Below are 19,747 nucleotides of genomic sequence, written 5' to 3' on the forward strand. Positions count from 1 at the left end.
TTCTGCATCACACACTTCAGCGTTTTGTCATGCCTGCACTGCTGTCATTGACACTGCCTCTGAACTCGGTGCCACTGGCTGTGATGACAGGCAGAGAATCTCGGCCTGTCTTTGAGCTGTCCTTTTGCTCTGAGTCACTCTGGCTCTGTAAACTGACCCAGGATTTTATTTTTCCAGAGCACTTCATCGATCACCAAATTATTTCTGAAAGGAGGATTGGAAAGTGAAAAAAAACATGGCTGTTTTGGCACGACAGACGATTCCTTAGACAGAAAGAAAAATAACGGGAGAGAAAAGAAATAAGCAGGAGTGAGATTGACGGCCGCTCAGAGTAATGACAGCAACATGTCAGTTATCTAAGGCAGCTCACTCTGCGCACCTTGCAGCCAGACACGACAGGCTGATAGATCAAATTCATAGCGGCTGTCACAGACTCCGTAGAACAACTCTGGTCCCTCAACGCTGTGAACTACCACCTTTGTAAAGCTGGGGAGATGCATTCTGTTTGACACCAGCGTGCACCCAGCCTGCATTCTGTATGACACCAGCGTGCACCCAGCCTGCATTCTGTATGACACCAGCGTGCACCCAGCCTGCATTCTGTATGACACCAGCGTGCACCCAGCCTGCATTCTGTATGACACCAGCGTGCACCCAGCCTGCATTCTGTATGACACCAGCGTGCACCCAGCCTGCATTCTGTTTGTTCTTGTTTTTTTTGGCTGTGTTTTGCAAACATTTGCTGCTACACCCCCAACCCCATCCCCCACCTTATTCTCTCCCCAACAGAACATAAAATAGTTAACACTGAAATCTGTGGTAAATGGAATGAATTTAATCTTGGCTGAGCTGCACTGCACTTTGTAGATAACCAAATAGCTCCAACCAATTTGATTTTTTTCCATCCTCGCCGCTGTGTGGAGTTTCCAATGAAAGCCTTACATGGCGAGATACAACAAGGACCGAACAGCACCACTATTAGAATTTAACAGTGAACAACAGTCACAGATTTCTGATTTAAATAGCAATTATTAACTTGAAGCACCGGCGAATGAAAACTGCAGCTAAGCATTTAGCCCCTTGCGAGGATTATTTCAGCAGTTTATAATTATAAGGACCTGATTATCTACTCTATTAAAGCTCTAATGGCAAAGGTGGGAATCTAGTATTATTATTATTATTATTATTGATTTGACCCATAGAATGGGGAGCAGTGGTGGCTGGAAGGCCTGTCATGGCATTCATATTATAATATTAAATTGAATTGTGGTTAAAAGCCCTTCTCTTTTAAGCACACAGGTGTTCAGTGCTGGTATGTCGGTGCAGGCCCTGTCTGTGCCCGGCTGCAATGCTGATCTGTATAACATGCCAATTGCAGCTGCTATCCTTCCATTCCCAGCAGGTGCTGCTGAATCAGGAAGGTGCTGTTTCTGTGCCAGCTGCAATATTTCAAACATTTCCTTCCCTTTACCTTCCGTACTCTCATGTGTTTAATCCTGTTTCTGGCTAAGCGAGCAGGAAGGAAGGTAGTTATAAGCATCAATAAAGACACTTGACACCTGAACTTCCTCAAAGCTGCGCTGCACTGTCGCTGTCCAGAGTGTCTCGGGTCTGCGTTGTGGATTGTTTGCGATTGTCTATCACTGTCCCCATTGGTGTTAGATTACACCAAGAGCAAAGCTGCCCTTTTAAAAAATGTACCTGTCTGGTTTCCTTGCCCTGCGGTTAAAAATCTCTCCTGGTTCAATAAATGCAATTTCCATTTCAACGAGGAGCATGCTGGACACTACGGGAAACCAACGCAACGGCAAATTAGGAAGGATTCCTAGCATTGGGTTACAGTATGCCACGCTATGCATATTTAAAGAGAACTCCAGACTTCACCCAATTTAGCAAACATACCTTACAATGCACTGCAGCGCCTGTGGAAATGACTGAGAAAGAGATGCAACACGCTGCATTACAATTCACACTTGGAAATAACAAGTGGCCTTTTATAATACAGCAGAGACAAATCCATTATCTTCAGAACTGATAAGCAGTCAGTAGATGTAAACGGCTACAGTGTAAGTGGTTGGTTGAACAACTGTTAAGACTGGAAGAGGTTGAGATGAATGGGAGAGACAATTAATGCAATTCCAGAATGAGATCCATGACAACATCACTTTGAATTAGGCTTCAGGTTCAAATACTTATAATTACGTGATGACAGACTTTGTCAATACACATGCATTTACAGTAAGCACACTTATTATATCTGAATGCACACATTATGTGTTATTGTGCTACAGATCATTACTCCTGATAAAATGGAACACTACATTTAAAGTGATTTGTACAATTAAAGCTTCCGACTCCTGTTTAATGCATGTTCTGTTTAGAACAATGCACTTCATTTTAATGAATATGTAATCACCACATCCAGTGCTAACTGCAGATTACGGTGATTCACTGGGATTGGATTCAGTGATTTCATTTATTTATTGTATTTCTGCTAAGGGTAAACAAACCGTGATTAATGCTGCAGAATAGAAGAGCCAGAAACTCAAATAGAGAAATGGTGTAAAACCAAAATAGGTTTTCCCATTGAATTCACAGTGAATGATTAACCTGAAGTAAAAACCCATCAACTGTATTGATGAGACTTTGTGTTACAAAACGTAGGAGTGAATCTCATTAAAACCACTTACAACCCCCAAGTGGAGGCCAAGATTTCCCTGCCAGGAACGAGGCCTTCTCACCCAATGGCATTCTGATTAGACAAGCTCTCTCGGGTCTTCATGGGCTGGAGAGAACAGGAAATAGCTGTTTTTTCACAGCATTTCTCAACATTGTTTTTTTTTGTTTTTTTTTTAAAGCTCTGCTCTGACATTTTGGACGGCTCCAGAAAAGCTATTTGGTAAGAATTGAATTTGATTTGGTGCAGCTAACTGAGCATGCTGCTGAATAAACAGCCAAAGCAAGGAACACAAATAATTCCAAATCGATACAAACCCAAAGCTTTAAACAATAAAGATCTTCACAATACTTAAATCTTGTTGCATATCGTCAAGAATAGATATATCTCGTCACTGGAGGCAGCAATTTAGTGACTGAGCTGTACAGGCAGAAAAAAAGCACACAAGGAAAGGCCATTTGAAGAGATGATGTGTGGGGGAGGCACAACAGTTAAGCTAAGAAAGCAAACCAGCACCAACACCCTGCTGTAAGGTTCTACTGGATTTCATTATTACTGCACCTGAACTCCAGGTACTGTACACTACAGTAATATCAAGTATCTTTATGTTTATTTCTTTAAGAAACAATCCAATTTACCTAAACATACGAAATTTGCCTGAACTTCCTTTTTCAATAATGAGGAAACCTTCCCTGTTTTTTTTTTTTTTTTTCTTTGCCCCCTCTTTAAATCTGCATTGCAATGCAACTGTCCAGGACAGACTATCACTAACACAGTGTGGATGAATCGTAATCCCTTTCTGTTTGCAATGAGCCCCCTTGCTGCTCAGTAAGATTCTGGAAACATGCCTAATCATTGCTATTGTTCATAGAGCACAGGCTGTGCAGTAAGATCACCAGTTAGCAATGGAGTGGAAGTGCACTCTGTGAACTTCATGGCTGTGCTTGGTACCTTACCCGGCAGCAGTACAACAATACAACAGGAACGGGACACAGTGTTTGTGCAATTCTATTCAGTATTATTATTATTAGTCATTTAGCAGACACCTTTAAATGAGACTTACAGAGACTAGGGGGGTGAAACACGCATCACAACTGCTGCTGCAGTCTCATCCGAAAGACGGAGCACAACGAGGTTAAGTGACTTCCTCAGGGTCGCACACAGTGAGTCAATGGCTGAGCTGGGATTGAACTGGGAACCTCCTGGTAACAAACTTCAAATCTTTCAGTTCATCTTTAATGATTTCTATTTCTATTTTGATCAATAAAGGTAAATAAGAGGTTCAATTGAGGTGCCTTATTCCTGGCTGAATGAAGTGCACACAGTATGATACAGGGGATAGCTCAAAGCAATGGAAATAAATATGACTGCTTACCACAAAACCAACCAATTACTAATGTCTAGACGTCCGTGATGACAGCACCACAACTCCTACAGATAAGCCAATGCATATGCTTAAACAAACAGAAAGGCACAGCTTCAATTCCCGTAAGGACAGTGTCTCTAATCTTCCCTCGGAACTGGGGACCCCTGAAGTATGTGTTTATATGGACGCTCCAGCTCCCAGTGAGACTAAGGGGGGGGCAGCACTGGGAATGGAAATTAATAAGAAGGACTGCATTCATCTTGAATTTGACTGACTGGACAGGGAACGACCCGAGGCCCTTTCAAACGCATTTTGTTTTCCTTTCTTCTTCTGACTAAACTTTTAAGAAAATCTTCATTAACATTGCTTCTCATCCTTGTTTTCTTTTATTTATTATTTTTAGGTCTTTTTGGTCTGTTGTGTACCATCGTCATATATCTAACTGTGAACTCAAACATATATCTAATTGTGAACTCAAAGCATAGCCCACATACTGAACCGTGAGCCATTCACCAACAAAATAAAAAGAAAATGTTCTTCAATTCATTTATCCAACTGTTTTTGATTCTGCACACCTGCAAAAATATGCAAAAATATTAGTATATTTATTATATTATAAAAACTGAATTGTTTTCAGTCCTTAAATCTGAATTCTGTTGGAGAAATAAAACCCTACAATCTACAGTATATCTGCCTGGTCACCCTTCATTTACAGTGCTTCAGTCTGCTCCCTTACCACTGTAACAGTGTCTTATTGATCAATAACTGAAAACAATCAAATCATAAAACCTTTGGTTAAACTGAAGAAAGGACTCTGTCTGGTAGACACACGTTTCACCAGCCCTCTTTAATGTTAGCTCTTGTGCTCACACATTGTATCCATGTGAAAAGCAACTACAGTACCATCCAGAACCGACTTAAAACTTCCTCTGACAACTTCAACTACTGTACACAGAGACCCAGAGAGAAACGGAAACAGCAGGGCTAATAAAAGATTGCAAATGATTGTGCTTTTATTTATTTGAAATGCTACTGTGGCAGGAACGATCTCCTGCAAGCTGCTCATCACATCACGACTTCTATAAATAAAAACAAGACTCTCAGATAGTGCATAACCACAAAGTCACAATCTACAGCCACAAAGAACAGGAGATGCTGCACATATGCTCAGCTATTAGTAATGTTATCAGAGACATGCACTTAACACCCGCATAAGTCAATCCAAAAGAAATCAATGCCAGTGGCTCCGAGGGTTTATCCAGGTGAGGGCGTTCACTGATTAAACGGAGCACCACCCCACACACACACCCACACACACACACACACACACACAGTGCATCAGCTTCTTCCTCCCACAGAGATAAGCAGCAGGCCTGCAGTAAGGACCCTGGAACAGAGACGTTACGATGGAGTCGTCAATCACTGCGGCGCACCCTCTCTCTCTCTCTCTCTGACGCTCTCTCTTTCAAATGATTTATATATATATAAAAAAAAACACAAAAACACAGTTCCCTTGGGATGGCCGAGGCGAGACTGCATTGCCACCAACCGCAGTTATCATTAAACGTCACAGTACTGCAAAGATCAGGGTTCTTGGGAAATGAATATACTCTATGTATGTCAGTCCCGTGACACTCACCTGCAAAAGGAAGGAGCGTTTTCATTAGGAACAGCAAGACGCTACATCTGGACCTCAAGTAAATTGCATTTTTTTTTTACAGCTCAATATAAGGGTACCCGTCACTGTTTCAGCTCACAATGTGTATGTATATTATATTACAGGGTGGCATTTCCAGAAGAACTCGCATACATCCTGCTTTGACCTCTACAGGCTCCAGAGTCCACTGCATTTACTAAGCTAAGAATAAAACCTTTTCGATCTTTGCTCATTTTTATAAGAATGAAATACATATACAGCAATAACTATCAATGCAACAATTTGATGAAGGGAACAGCTGCATCATTCTTGATCTCATTGGGCCTGAAAGTGGTTCAGGAACAATGTGTAGTGCAGAACTGTACAAGTAAAAGGTGCCACAGTGTATGATGCTTACTCACACGCGTACTGCACAGTACACACACGCAATGCACAGTGCACTCACACTCACGAACTGCACAGCACACACACAGATGCACTGCACAGTAAACTCACACACACAGACGCACGTGCACTGCACACTACACACACACACACACACAGACGCACGTGCACTGCACACTACACACACACAGACACACGTGCACTGCACACACACACACACACAGACGCACGTGCACTGCACACTACACACACACACACACAGACACACGTGCACTGCACACTACACACACACAGACACACGTGCACTGCACACACACACACACACAGAAACACTGCACAGACACACACGCACTGCACAGTATACACTCACAAATCAAGTGCTCCCCCCCACCCCCCCAAAAATCCAGTCTGTCTAGCCAAGCTCTTCCTCTACTACATGGCACCGATCAGGTCTCTGAATGGGGCTTCAATTGATACCATGTGGGACAGCTCCACAAAGACCCATTATGTTGCTAAATTCCACCCAAGACATATTTATCAAGTTTGACTGCAGCTTGGCTCTGGATCAACATGCACACAAAACACACACAGGTGCAAGTACTCATGCCCTCCCCACTCTATTTATATCCACTATCTAGTTTCCCATCTCCCACTGTATGCAAATAGTCCTGTCAATATGGAAACTATAGAGGGGTGTTTTCATGCTTCATAGTTGGCAAACCTCAAACGTACTGGAAACAGTTTGTATGGTTTTTTGTCTTCCAATAACCCATTAAAGTGTCCAATAATAGCTACTAACAATAGCATATAAAATATGCCCAGATATTATACCAAGCTGTATAATCCCAAGCTAAGTTATATACATTTGGTTCATTCTGAGAGTGACTCATCAATAATAATGATGTAAAGGTTAGCTCTAGTACTGAAATGCACCAGTAATAGGCTACTTCACAGTCCAGAGCCATCTCACATCATGCACATGGTTAAATGCATGATGTGAGAACACAGCTTCCACACGGCACAGCAGCAGCATGGGGGGTGGAGCTAAAATCACTGGTCAGAACTAGGACAGCAGCATTTGTTCTTTCTCAAAGCCTCTATTGCTGAGTGTCGCCCCCCCATTGAAATAAGTCTTTGTGTGAAGTGCTCTTAGAGTTTTGTGTGATATACAGTAACTGCTTACTGTGCATGTACCAGTAATCAGAAAACTTCAGACTTTCATAGCGCTCTCTTTAAATATCAATTAATGATGTCTTCATATTCAATATTTCTTCGCTCGCAATTGGTCTGTGCCCTGTGGGATCACGAGACCCCCTGGGGGAAGTGCGGTTTTCTGCACCGCCTTGCCCCTGAAGACACAAGTAGTCTCAGTAAGTCAAGCGTTCCTTTCATTTTAATACAAGATGCACTGTACCATGCACAGCCAATGAAGAAATGCATCGGAACTAATGGGCATAAAAAAAAAGAAGTGAATTTGTCATCAATAAATTCAAAAAGATATTTAGCCAAAATGTGCTCCATTCTTAAAAAAACAAAAACAAACTGGCTTTAAGTTATTATGGTGCTCTTGGTACTGTGCACAACAAAGAAACATTCACTGCTCTGCGGCACACTGCATCTCTTCTGCTCTTGTGTTCACTGGCACACAGGACTGTTAGGCACATGGCTAACTTACTGTCTAGTCTTTCAAAGGAGCGTGCCCTCGGGTATCAGCCTGGGTCAGAGATTATCGTTCTAATCACTGAAGGAATTTTATACAACCCAGGACCTGCCCCACACACATAATGATTTAAAGGGCACATCTTTCTCAGTGGAACTCAGTGACACAGCTAGGGAAAAGCTATCTCTACTGAGGGCTTTAGCACAGAAACCTCCATGATGTGGGATCGGAGCCTGCATGGCAATTCGGTAAGCACACACAGACACACACACACACAGCCTAGATTTACAGATAATAAAAAAGGCCATCAATGGCCAGGAGCTTTATCAGAAGGACTAGAATTATAGTGCAGTGTATCTCCATCATCTCTCCACTGCAGGGAAGGAGATAAACCTGCCAGCCCTGACTGACCGCTTCATTGTGATAACTCACAGATTAACTGCTGAAACTGTACCAGTCGGGCTAGCAGGCAGGGATGCTGCTTTCCTCACTACTTGCACAGTCTCTCAGTCTCTACTAGAATGTAAATATATTGATTCTACTGCTATTCTGCAAAATCAACTAGAATTAAGGTTACTGGCAGCTCTGCATCCATTGAATGAACACTACAAAGAAACAGCAATTGATCACGTTGCAAGCTTTCTGTTGTTTGCACTGTATCCTCCATTTGTGATTTGTACTTCTTTGAGTCCGTCCTCCCTAGTCTAGCTAAAGTACCAGCCGGTGTTGTGGTACAACACAAATACTGTACTGTACTTGTGCTGTCTTCTTGTGCAGACACTGTCCTTGGATTCGTACACTGTTCTAGCGCTTACAGAACACTTCAGAAACCAGGGTTTAGAACACACCTGGTCTCTCAGAAACAGGCTCCCCAGCCCTGCTGTGCAGCAGCAGGGTCACCACTGAGTTAAACAGGCTGAGGAGCCAAGAGAATCGGATTGAGATCCATGTGCTTCTACCTGATTTATGAAAAAGGTAGTGACAGAGTGAGTGAGAGAGAGGCCTGAAGAACCCTAAAGCACAGAAGTGCCTATTCTAGTGGTGCAATGCACAAAATAAAAACAGTAAACAATAAGACATTAAAAAGGGGAGTGATTTCAACCCCAAGCGCTTTGTTTTGTTGCATACACACACCTTATAGTGCACTGAAATACAGCGTGCATACACTGTAGTAGACTGCCTGATGCCTATGCCCATGGCAGGAACAAAAGAAACAGCATTCTGTAAATAAACGCGGTACCACATGTGACCTGGATCTTCCAGCTGCTGAACAAGCAAGAGACCACTGGCTGCACCAAGTCTATTCACTACGGACGTGGTCATTTCAATTAGTGTACCAACATAAAGACAGCTTCTACCACACAGCTCTCTATACAAATAATACAATTTAGGTCTCCAGCTGCATTAAGTCTTCCCTGGTTTCCATGGAAACCTGTTCAGACCCAGACACCATGACTGTGAAGGAGAGGCCTCCAAGGACAGGCTCCTAAACTGCAGCTCCTCTGTGCAGAGCTCCCCCAGCACTCCGAGGGTTAACTTCATTGCTCCCCAGCACTCCGAGGGTTAACTTCATTGATCGCTTCTTTTCATTGAGGTTGTTGCCAGTTAAGTAACGGCTACAATTAGTAAAAGGTCAAATCCAATTTTCCTAAAGGACAAGGGACGAGACGTCCCGGAGCCCTTGCAGGCTGCACTCCTCCAACAGGCTACTGGAACAAAAAACAAAAAAGCAAAAATCTCAAAGCTGGCTGGACAGACTGAATTTGCTAAAACGTTTGTACTCTTTCCCCACAGCTACTTTCCCCACAGCTTTCCTTCTCCTCCCACCCGATGCTGTATCATAGGTATTCACAAACAAGCAGCTGAGAAGAACATGAAACATTGTGTACGGCAACTTGTGGGAAGCCTTAACAATTACATCTACTTCCAGACTGAGCCAAGACTGCTGAACCTCAATGCAGGCAGGCTCGGACACGAACCAGCACGACAGAACAAATCACTCTAGCACTGCAGCAGGCAATCCAGCAAACCCAACACACAAACAAACGCTTCTAAAAATCAGACCCGAAGAGACTTTATCAATGTCTCCACACTTCCTAAATAACATACCCAGGGCCACTGTAAATATCACCAGCAAGTTCACAGACTGCTCAATACGAGCACAGCTTCCAGATAAAAACAAGCCTGTATTTAGTTATTTATTGGACATCTACTAAGCGATATGAACTGGTTTATAGTGGGTAACCCGTATTTGTTACAATTATTTAAAGTAGAAATGTATACATTTAAGACTCCCATTGCATAGCACTTTGAGCTATGCCAGATTCCAGTGTGATTCCATGCATTTTCACATGAGATGGTCATTTACAGTAGTTAATATAAATATGTTTTGATAGCCGATCTGAAATCTATAGTCTAGTGCAGGTCCCTTTGACCGTGCACATCTGGTTTTCTCATTCAGAACCATGTTTGGGTTATGTGCTTTAGATGCACAGAGTGTCACTTCTGCCTCTAGAATACCGTTTCAGCCCACTCAAGGAAGAACATTCAGAATGTATTCATGCCCGAGGCACAAACGAGGCCCAGCTCATCTGTGGGAATACTGCTGCCCACTGGCAGTCATTACACATATATATTATGCACATTTCAAAAGAACAAAGCACAGTTCTGGAATTAGAATATGGTTTTTAATATGCTTTGTAATAGACAGTAATAGGCTAATAATGTAACACTATATATATATATATATATATATATTGTTCCTCACCCAGTTTTATTCCTCCTACACAGCTGTTTCTGTTTCAGTTAATGATTGTGTTTCAACCTACATATTGAATTGATGATCATTAGCACCTGTTAGGTATAATTGTTTAATCATACACCTGACTATATGCCTACAAAATCCCTGACTTTGTGCAAGTGTACCTAGAAGAATTGATGCTGTTTTGAATGGATTTGATTTAGATTTTTCTTCTGTTCACTCACTTCGCATTTAGTTAATTGATAAATATAATCTATTAACATGTCTATTTTTGAAAGCATTCTTACTTTACAGCATTTTTTCACACCTGCCTAAAACTTTTGCACAGTACTGTGTGTGTATATATATATATTATATATATATATATATATATATATATATATATATATATATATACACACTGTATGTGCTTCTTTAAAGCTGTCCACTCAAGTGGCTGCTCAGAGTCTCTCAATGCATATCCAACACATTTTAATAAACTGCAGGACCATCACGGGTGCTCGGCAGCCCAAGCAATGACATTAGACAGCAAATGAAGAAAGATGCCAGCCGTGCTGCTGGATCACACTGAAGCAGAGAGACATCAATCACTCAGCCACGACCTCATAAAGAGTCTCTGAGCCGTGACACAGGTTTAGGAGTTCAGCTACTGGAGTCTGTCTTCTGTGAAGTTAATGAGGAAATGTGGAGCGGTGTTGCCAGTACGGCCTCTAAAGTGCAGACAGTCAAATGCTTTGAATGCAGCACGAGATGCTGGCAGCAACTCCCAGTTCATGAACTTGTTTAATTAACTGGGGAAAAGAAACTAGCAAGGAAATAAAGAGAATCGAATACATAATGCACAGGATCTTGAAAAAAAACATATTAAAAAAAATGATACACAGGACTGTGTTAGTATGTTAATGATTAGCCATTACAAATATACATAATGATCTTACATGCTGAACATAACCTATAGAGTTTGGACAATAATCAATAAAGATTAAATGATTACTGAAAAAACAATACACAAATACACACACTAATGCTTTATGAATAGCAAGGATAAAAGAAACAGCAGAGCCAGTGGCAGCTGCATGGAGAAGGGACCCGTTCAAATCCAGATCCATGCAACTATTTCTAATGCAACAGCAAACCCAGGGCCAGTTACTGTACGAAAGAACCTGGGGCAGGCCAAGCCAGCAAGGTGACTTTGTTCAGCATCTCAGCAGATAAAGCCCCCGGGCTGCACAGCGAGGGACCCGGGTTCTACCTCAGTAGCGACTCACTGACACCCTGTTTAGCAGGGATAAGAAGAATGAAATTCACCAGGGCCAGCTCAAACTCGTAGTACAGCTGCCAAGTCACCTGGGTGGCAACCGTATTGCCGGGTCAAACACAGAACCATGCAGCTCCGTCAAATGGGAGAAATAATTAGATACATCTGGAACATTCAGGTGATCCTTAAAGCCTTGTACAGTGCCAAATCGTCTCATTTCCAAGGGTGTCCCAACAGTACTTTACCATCCACAAGACAATTACCTGACACAATCTCCAACAGCAGAACACCTTTACCTGTAGAGTTTAAATTAGCTTGCTTGTTTTCTTTGTCAACATACCAGAAGCCAATGCAATTACTGACTTAATGCATGCATTTAATAACTGCATCATTTCTATCAGTTACGTTTCATTTGCATGCATCAGTGGTGATTAAGAATTTCTAATTTTTCTAGTTTGTTTGATGTATTTATTTGCTTGTTCAGAGCTGCACAAAAGCTGCCATGTGAGTTGCTGTCTGGTGGATGAGGAGTCAAAGGGTTAACAGCACAGAATGACTCTGCAGGGGGTCGGAGTGGGGATTATGAGTCATATTCACGAAGCTGCATTCAGCAGCCCTAAGGGGGGCACATTAATGATGAAGAATCCTCACGTCAGAGCTAGCACTGTATTGGAGTGCGAAAGTTACAGTCTGTTCAATGCAGCTTCTGAATTCCTCGTAATTAACCCTGACAGAATTAACAGCAGCAGCTTTGGTGAATGAGAATGAAGATGATATCAGCCCGGCGAGTTCCTGTCTCTGTTCCTGTCTCTGTTCCCGTATACTCCAGGCTCTCTCTGTCTGCCCCTTATCATCTCAACCTGTCACACGGATGCACTGGATCTTATCCTTTGGCACAGCAGGATCCTGGAACTTCTGAAAGTGTGTGGAAATCACTGGAAAACATAAAAGGGGCCTATAAATACGAAGTCAAGCTGACTTCTTTTTCATTCAAAATGTGTAAACCGCTGTTTACACAAAAGGGTTAGATGTTTAATTCATTAAAATGTCAAATTTTCTATGCAGGTTTGCAATTATTAACTTCACTTAGGAAATCTCCAGTGTGAGAAATACTTGATTGAAACTGACAAGCTCTTAGCATAATGGGCTGTGACCCACTATGATGGCCAGGTGAGGCTGAAAGCACTAAAATAAAAGATACAAATGTTGGTCAAAAAACAGACTGGAACCCGGAACCGATGAATGCATCAGTCCCTCACAGACGAGACCTTTTGAAATCTAGAATTGAATTTCTGAACAGTGAAGCAGGTTACAACTTGTTTAAATGAAAGGCATTCCCAGTTTACAGTAGGGCCCTCTGGAGTGGAAAACTCCCAATAAAAATTTCCATGGCAGTTAAAATGGAAATACAACATTGAACAGGAAATGTAAAACACACACAACTTGCTCCGTGCACTGTAACAAAGTTATAAGGATCAGTAAAAGGCAAATGTTATTATTGTTAAAATCATGCATCATAAGCACTCAATCGTAAGTGCTATAATAACAACTTAGGACAACAGGCTGCACAGCATGACTGATGGCTATGCAGAAGCATTTACCCCAGGCCCTTAAACAATCTTACTACCACATGCTTCCCAGGAGCGTGGTGCTATTTATCCCTTTCCTCCTCCTACTGCGTCTAGATCCGTTAATAATCTGCGATCTTGTGTAAATCGTTTGCCACACCAGTGACAAGGCTTTAAGTGCTGCTGACAACGTGTTGTGACACAAGCTAAAGACCTCCCAAGCTTCAGTGACAGGGTCTGTCACCACAGAGCCGCTCCCTCACCGAGCACGGCCATGCATTACAACAACTGGAGACAGAACAGAGCTGCAGAGCACACTCAACAACAGGGTCTGTCCCCACTGTCTCTGCGTCTCGCTCATCTCCACAGAGCCGCTCCCTCACAGAGCACAGCCATGCATTACAACAACTGGAGACAGAACAGAGCTGCAGAGCACACTCAACAACAGGGTCTGTCCCCACTGTCTCTGCGTCTCGCTCACCTCCACAGAGCCGCTCCCTCACCGAGCACAGCCATGCATTACAACAACTGGAGACAGAACAGAGCTGCAGAGCACACTCAACAACAGGGTCTGTCCCCACTGTCTCTGCGTCTCGCTCATCTCCTCAGAGCCGCTCCCTCACCGAGCACAGCCATGCATTACAACAACTGGAGACAGAACAGAGCTGCAGAGCACACTCAACAACAGGGTCTGTCCCCACTGTCTCTGCGTCTCGCTCATCTCCACAGAGCCGCTCCCTCACAGAGCACAGCCATGCATTACAACAACTGGAGACAGAACAGAGCTGCAGAGCACACTCAACAACAGGGTCTGTCCCCACTGTCTCTGCGTCTCGCTCATCTCCTCAGAGCCGCTCCCTCACCGAGCACAGCCATGCATTACAACAGAACAGAGCTGCAGAGCACACTCAACAACAGGGTCTGTCCCCACTGTCTCTGCGTCTCGCTCATCTCCACAGAGCCGCTCCCTCACAGAGCACAGCCATGCATTACAACAACTGGAGACAGAACAGAGCTGCAGAGCACACTCAACAACAGGGTCTGTCCCCACTGTCTCTGCGTCTCACTCACCTCCACAGAGCCGCTCCCTCACCGAGCACAGCCATGCATTACAACAGAACAGAGCTGCAGAGCACACTCAACATGCAGTACAGCAGTCTCCTCTACCTATCCATACACAGATGTAACGGGCAGTGTTGTGCTGATGCACTGCAGTTACGGACTCCGTTCTGAGATGAGCCCGCCTCTTTTTGCACTGTGCAGTCGCCGGGTCACTCCCAGCCTCCACCCTGTTACATAGAGACCCAAACTGTATTGTATTGTATTGTACTGTGCTGTGTTGCTGTAGTTCTTGGTCAGATGAAACGTCCTAGTTTTTGAGATGTGTTTTGTGCTCAAATATCCTCTTCTCCCACAACCCTCTTTAAGCACTTCTTATTTTCTCATCGATTCTGTAGGGATTAGATTACACAAAGCCTTGTGACTTTTCTGTAATTTTATTTCAAAGGGAATTCTCATGTTATTCGAAAACAGCAAGTCAACACTTATTTGCAGCAGCCTAGAACATTAACACATTTAAAAGCTAGTTGCCTCACCAGCCTCTTGGCATGTTTAATAAGATCCGCTGGGTTTGGTACACCACCCTGGCAGGGAGCTGCACAGGCTGCAGATTCAGGTTCTAGTCCTCATTGTATCTGCACAGGCTGCAGATTCAGGTTCCAGTCCTGATTCTAATATGTGGATGGAGTCCACTGATTTTGCCATTTTATGAAAATAATAAAATGGAGTTACATTTTCATTATTCTGCCGCGCTGCACACACATGCAGAATTTATTTACTCTAACAAACTGCAAATAATTCACTATGAGACAGCTTATGTTGTTTCTGCTACTGATTTGAAAAACTGTTTGTGGGGAGTGTTATTTTGTTGTAAACATTACACACGTCTATTATCATTTGTGAAAAGCAAACCTATATATTAAAATAAATAATTACCAAATGTTATCACAGCATATATTTACCATCACATTGACAAAGAGCCTTTTTTATTTTACTCAAATGTGATAAACTACATATAATCAGAATTTTACTAGGTTTGTTACAACATTAACGCAGTCTTGTTCTTTATCATGAAGTGGTACACATTTTAGAAGCTGGGCTCCTTCATGGAAATCTTCCAGGTGACAGGCTGCTCAAAAACAGAACAAGCCGTCGGAACAGAAGCAAACACACAGAGCCTCTTTCTTCTGACGGCAGCCGCTGTGCTGTGCACAGAGCAGTTGTTTTTGTCGGTGCTGTGTGAGCTCTGGGGTGCAGCGATGTGAAACTGCAAGCTGCTCTATGCTGTGCACCGTTGCCAGCTGGGGTCTATCTGCAGGCTCTGAGCCGTGCTATATAACCTCCTGCCACCCACGCTTCTTTCATAACTCTGTCCTGAGCATTCCTGCAAACTGCAGATACCGTCGAGGTGGCATCCTGGAGGGACGGGGGGGGGGGAGAGGAGGAGGAGACCGTGGAATTCTCGAACGAGAGCAGCGGTGAGAACTGTGATCTGCTTACAGCTTCTCCACAGATATGTCAATTAAACATTCACCGTTATTCAAACCAAACCCTTAATTAGCATTCATTCATAGTGAAAGGGCACTTATTATACAGAGTGACCAGTGCAGAACAGGTGACGCAAAAACAAGCATATGAATTCAATTGGAAATCTTGGGTTAATTCATACACAATTACATTTTGCAGTGCAAACACCAATGTGCTTCCTGCGCTTAAATAGAGGTCATTAAGTACTAATAATGAACTTATTTACATGGAGCTGAATTGTTACTATAAAACGTTTGACACAAAAACACAACTAAGCTTCTGTGAGCATGAAATGATGCTCTCCAATATTATAATAATCATTTTAAAATGCCCCCGCTGTAACAGTCCTCTTGTTGCCTGCCCTTCATTATGGTCCAATGCCTCACAGTTCAGTCCATTTGGAAGGAGCACTTCCCAAACCCCTGGTAGATTTAAGCCTCAAGACCCGACGAAGCAGTTCCTGCCAGTAATGTAATGACTGCCTCGGGTTGTGAATCTTTTGGAAGTAAATCGGAGCATTTCAGTAATTTCACTGATTTAATACTGTGACTCATCCTGTTCATAAATCAGCAGTGGTTAGATGTTCCTGATATCATCCTAATTAAATTGAGCGTTGTTACACTGAGGGCATAAACCCATTCCCTCCCAATCAATACAGAAGATGCTGTTGTTATTGTGCCAGTCACAATGTCAAATTACTCCATGCTAGCAACCCTGCATGGAAAGAAAAAACAAAAAAACACCCCTCTTGTACACTTGTACAGCACGCGTGTTAGAAAATAAGAAATCTGAATTACAGAATTAAAGGAATCAATTAATTAAATCAACACAAAACATACTAATTACTAAGTACAGTACAGGCATAATTAAGCACTCAAAAGAATATATTTAGCACACACATTTTTACATTCCCCCTTTTTTTTTTTAGGCCATTTTGTCTGTCATGAATTTTCACAGACATCAGAGAGAGGCCTGTACGTACTGTACTGTACGTCACACTTCAGTTGTTTTGAAATCGCTAAGTGCTACAGTTTGAATGTTTCCTGTCGTGATCTTGAACAATAGCGTTCCAATGTCTCTTGCTGGAAGAGCCAGACCAGTTTGTCAGTCAGGATTGAGGGTATTACATTCTGTTTGTTTGTGGAAGTGAGGAGTGATTTATTTGATAAAAATGCAACTTCCTACCCCCAGATAGGGAGCTACTAACTGCAAGAGGCCGGCAGCCTGGCTCACTGGACAGACTCCGTCCCACAAGCAGATTCTTTGGCCTGAAACATTTCAGGGGTTATTTGTGTTTCTGCTGCAATGCCGGGCTTGTTGTTAGCTCCGAAACAAGAAGTCTGCTGCAAATCTGATACCAAACCTGCAGGGAAGTTGCTATGTTCAGCTACTCAAGAAATAACAAAGGCTGTTTTATTTAAGAGACGCACTGGAGAGGAAAGGTAGGCTGACGGCTGAGCAGAGATGAGTCTGGGTCTGTCAGGATATTTAATACAATCTAAATAAAGCTGCTTCCAGAACTGAATGGATTTATTTCAGACGTAATTTATGCAGCGACTCTTTTTGATACAGTCATTTACAAATCCTGTTAAAGGGACAGATACGAACATGACAATTTCAAACAGTGCTTAATTGAAACACGTTCAAACCCAACTGGCTGCCGGCAGAGGTACAGTGCAGTACAACGAAGGAAAGGGAATTTAAAAGGAGTATGTCTGCGGAGCTGCATGACATGAAGACCCACACATCGAATGCCCTGCAAACACTGTCTGCTGAATTAGAGCTATGAGGCTTCTTATCTGGTCACAGGGTCAGTGCCCTGACCCTGCATGAACGACAGCAGATCAAGCCTTCCTGAGAACAGGCAGCTTTATTTCATAATCCCCTGACAGTACAGGCGCAGTGAGACACAGTCCCAGGAGGGCCTGTTACCTGCTGTTCATTCACCTGATCCTTACTCTAGTCCTCTTGGCATTGTTTAAAGAAAAGGTTGTTTGCAATAACTGGAGAGAGCAGGAATCCCACAAGGAGGATGACATTCTGAATCTCTTCAGAGGGAAGCTGCCAGTCCTGTTTAAAACATGAATGTGAGCTGAATACCTGCTTCGTGCTGCTGTAAATGAGACCTGAACACTGGGTAGGAACTAGCATATATATATATATTATATGTATAGAGCACCATTCATTCATCCACACAGGATCCTGAAGCACACCCACACACACACACACAGTGCAATCGAATCACACCACACACACACACACAGTGCAATCGAATCACACAGCAACCTCCAAAGCACAGCCGCTTGGCCGTTTGATTCAACATCAGTTTTTGTCCCAAACAATGCTGCCCTTTTACTGAACGCAGTGCGCTCATGTATCCCGTCTAGTATATTACTTTACATGAGGAATCTGAATACAGGAAGAAAGTAGTCCTGTAATCCTTCATCTCCACATTTGGAAATAATCAAAAACACACAGTGATTGAAACCAAAAGAAAGTCAGCCCCAGCCATGATTTCCAATGCACTCAACTTACCACGATTTTAATTTGAAATGATCTTTACAGTGGCATTTAAGTACCATACAACAAAACTTAACTGAGTGCAACTCTTTAGATGCAAACGCTGCAAAAACAGTTTCGCTTTTTTATTTGGGACTTTGCAAAAGCTGCAATAAGGAGATTTCTCTAGGATTAGTATCAGGATTGTTTGTATTTAGCTTCAGGTATTTTTAAACACAGTGTACCAGTGTTTAGCCATTTGCTTTTTCTTTAAAGGAGAACTGTTTTCATTAATATTCTCAAAAGCCCCCCTAACAAAAAAAAAACAAAACAAAACACAACAACATTATTTTGCAGAGAGCCAGGAAGTTAATTATAAGATACAGTGTTATGATTAACATTTCCCCTTCTCTTTCCTCGTAATCTGCTTTTGATAATGAATTAATGAAGCTTTGAAGGACAGCGGGAAGGCTTTGGCAAGAAAGCGAGTGAGAGCGGAGAGTGAAGAGATTACCACTTAATGGCTGTGGAATAATGGTAATTTCACTATTCTCTCCACTTGCCTGGACTCTGCTAATAGCTTCATTAACAGTGGGTAATAGAGGGCAATGTCACATCCATCTTAGTCAAATCACAATAAAAGTGCTTAAACACTATTCTGCTATCTGTCTTCAGCAGGAGAGGACGCCGACATGGACACCAAAATCAATACAGGAATATCAGGGAAAGTGGTGCACACACAGTATAACCTTTGAGCTAAACAGGACCACAACACTGCCTTACTTAAGCTGCAGTATATTAACACTTGTGTATGAACCCTACTTTACATACAGGAGTCAATGCCACGGAAAAGGAGGCATAGTGGAAAATGATTGCCCCGAGGGAAGACTATTGTCACCTACAGGAAGCCATAATGCACGAAGCCTCATTATATATATATACACACACACACACACACACACACACACACAGATTGGGTGATGATACCTAATCTACAGCAATCACAGTGTTCACCTCAGAGTCAGTTTCTGTTCTCTTGACCTTTACCAGCACATGGCGCACACAATTGCTCACTTCTCATTTAAAGGCTGTTTGCATGAAGCCCCCGCAGTACCTTTTAACAAAATGTTGTTTGCAATAACTGGACAGCAGGAATCCAAGGAGGACGACACTCTGAATCTCTTCAGAGGGAAGCTGCCAGTCCTGTTTAAAACATGAACGTGAGGTGAATACCTGCTTCGTGCTGCTGTAAATGAGACCTGAACACTGGGTAGGAACTAGCATATATGTATATTATATATATATATATATATATATATATATATATAGAG

General features: G+C 42.6%; 1 protein-coding gene across 5 annotated transcripts in view; it reads right to left on the reverse strand.

The window, feature by feature from the left end:
* LOC117430676 (AF4/FMR2 family member 2-like) overlaps positions 1 to 19,747 on the reverse strand; it is a 140,560-nt gene that overhangs the window by 99,920 nt on the left and 20,893 nt on the right. The window contains exon 1 of one of the 5 annotated variants that reach the window (XM_059000770.1): positions 12,027 to 12,717. The exons of the other annotated variants lie outside the window; for them this stretch is intronic. The gene's annotated coding sequence lies outside the window, so the exon portion shown is untranslated. Of the gene's footprint in view, positions 1 to 12,026; positions 12,718 to 19,747 lie in introns of those variants that run through there. 5 annotated transcript variants of the gene reach the window in all.

The sequence above is a fragment of the Acipenser ruthenus genome, chromosome 26, assembly GCF_902713425.1.
Source record: "Acipenser ruthenus chromosome 26, fAciRut3.2 maternal haplotype, whole genome shotgun sequence".
NCBI lineage: Eukaryota > Metazoa > Chordata > Actinopteri > Acipenseriformes > Acipenseridae > Acipenser > Acipenser ruthenus.